We start from the raw sequence: 3,050 nt of genomic DNA on the forward strand, positions 1-3,050 counted from the left end.
TATATATATATATATATATATATATAATGTGTGTGTGTGTGTGTTTATCTGTATAATATACATATAGTGTCAGCTTTTTCATATTGGAGAAAAGGAAATGTTAGTAAGAATCATTGAAATGAATCATTGGTAATGCAATGTGAGGCCCTTATACGACTCTTGAACCCCACCAAAGCTTTGCACATTTTATTGCATAATGCACAGTTGTGCTGGCTGGTAGAAGGAATGGGTGCCACAGTATGAAGTCTTTTGATTTGTCTTTTTTATCCTCCATCTTAACAGCACGTCTTTCCACAGGTTGCAGATGTTCTTTTGCCAACAATAGCTGTTTTATAATTTACACACACACACACACATCCAAAATTAGGGAGTAGAGTAGACAGAATCCTTGAGTAGATAGAATGTTTCATAGCTAGTAGAACCCTGGAAGTAGTAATTACCTAAATGAAGGGTAATCCATTAGCTACTCGTTGGGCCAAAGATACCTTAATCAAATGAAGTTTACATTGTTAACTCCCAGGATCTTACCTTTACATATATAACTATTTATCTATATGTATATATATGTGTGTGTATGCGTGCGTGCATATATATATACATACATATAAGAGGGATGACCACTAAGTAGACATCCATTATGCTAGAAGTAGACCACTTATGGTCTGACCACTAAGAAAAGATTGTTTTCAAGAAAATTCAGCAAACACCAGAACATTCTCTTATAAGTATGTAATATAACTTTTCTGAATCTTCAGATTTTTCAGTATGCTAGGCCACTGGATTTATATTGATATTAATCAAATTAATATTCAATTTGGATCTTTTTTAAAACGGGGGCCACATTTTTCATTAACGAAACACTTTGAAACTTGGAACACTGGTAGAATGTGTCATATAAAACATCTTTTTCTCTTAGTCTTCTTAAAAAAAAAAGAAATCTATAAGTTATTCCATGCTAAAGTTGTCATATTTCTGTAATTTCAACCAATCACTGACGTCCATTCAGCCGATATACATTAAGTGCCGACTACATAAACAAACGATTATGAAATAATTAACCCTAACCCTACGGTTAGGGTTATGGTTATGGTTAAAGCAAATGAAACGAAGGTATGGAGATTAAATACGCTTTACATCGCTTAATCAGCCAAAGGAGTAAATATAAACAACTGAATACTTGTCAGTGATTGGTTGAAATTATCGAAATAAGACAATTTTTTTACATGAAATAAATTCGAATACAAAAATATTTTTCTGTTCTATAACACAAAATAGATAAGTATACGAAGTTTGAAAGTCTTTCCGTACCAAAAACACTACGTAAAACATTAATGAAAAATGTGGCCCCCGTTTTAAAATAGATCCTTCAATTTTTCACCCTTATTTAAATTTATATATATATGTCAGTGGCGACTCTGGTACTCGGGCTTAGCCCAAATATAAATTTAGTAAGGTGAACATGTATTTGTAAGCCGATTTAATTTCTGCTAACACTGACTTCAAGTATGTAATTGCAGCCAATAACTCGGGCTCCTTTTATTGAACCTGGTCGCAGTTCATTTATTTTCGTTCAGAGTCTGGTGGCTGTCTCAGAAGTGCCCTGTGTCAAAAAATATCTTGCATAGCAGACATTCTCTCAACATCGTTCACACGCACCTGACTCGGGTTCAGAAGTTACAGCCCGAGTTGTTATTTATAATTGTAAAAATGAAAAGTAATTCAAATTCAATGTTTTTTTGAAACATTAAATTTCTGTAGAGATTAGGATTTATATTCCAATCTATGAAAAGTTTCTGTGCTACAATATTCTTAAGGGGACGAAAAATTATCCAGCAACTCGGGCTAATACGAATGAGTCTGGTAGGTGTAAAAGACTAACTGGCATCTCTTATCAAGATTACAGGCGACAACCAGCTCAATGATATTTGTTGTGCACCCCACTGTCATTATTTGACCACTGTTATTCAGAGCATCTGTGTGTAAAATCAATTGTGCTTTGCAGGGTTGCTTTATTTTACCTTTAACTTAGAAATGGAGAAAAACAGTGTTAGATGTAAAAAATAAGCCTTTTGGAGTTAGAAATAAAGTGGAAAAATGTGAAATTCTTTGAGTAGGCATGTGTTTTATGTGAAATCTGTGAGGAGCCTGAGTGATGTTTAATGACTTGGAGTTGCCTTCTTAGTTTTTACATATATTTCATTACTGCTGTCATTTGGAACTCAGCATTGGATGTTGATTGCCTAAACTTCAATGGATCATCAGAGGAATACTTTATTTCTTTATTGCTCACAAGGGGCTAAACAAGGACAGACAAAGGGATTAAGTCGATTACATCGACCCCCAATGCTTAACTGGTACTTAATTTATTGAAAGGATGAAAGGCAAAGTCGACCTCGGTGGAATTTGAACTCAGAATGTAACGGCAGACGAAATACCGCTAAACATTTTGTCCAGCATGCTAACGTTTCTTCCAGCTTGACACCTTTATTTCTTTCTGTTACACAAACATACAGTGGTAGAAGCAGACTGGAAAATGATAATCTACATGGAACTCTGACTCATACAGTAAGTCATACTTTGGATCTTTATTCGAAGCACATCTGTCTATGTGGCTGCTGACAGGTAGTTTTCTGTCTTTGGGATTCCTAATTTGGGATTTATGTACAGCTATCCTTTTTCGTAGGCTGTTTTTTTTGTATGGCCTATATATTGCCTATTGCACCCTGCACATGTTATCACATAAATTAAGTTTTCCGATGCACAAGTGAAGTTTGTTCTGATGGTGAAATGATGGCCTTGTTCTAATGTGTATTCCGGACCTTCTACTAAGAAGATACAGATCTCTGAGAAAATTAAAATTTATCTCATATAGTGGCGTTTTCAAACTTCTTTTATATATATATATTAATATTTAGCAGAAGTAACAGAGTGAGTCAAGGTGGAAAGAAAGCAGAGAGCAAAAAGAAGTCATAAAGAAACAAACAAGAAACTTTCAACATTGTCTAATCAATTTAATAATTATAATAATTTTCTTCATATTTTTTTTGTTC

Source organism: Octopus bimaculoides, chromosome 3 (assembly GCF_001194135.2).
Source record: "Octopus bimaculoides isolate UCB-OBI-ISO-001 chromosome 3, ASM119413v2, whole genome shotgun sequence".
Taxonomy (NCBI): Eukaryota; Metazoa; Mollusca; class Cephalopoda; order Octopoda; family Octopodidae; genus Octopus; species Octopus bimaculoides.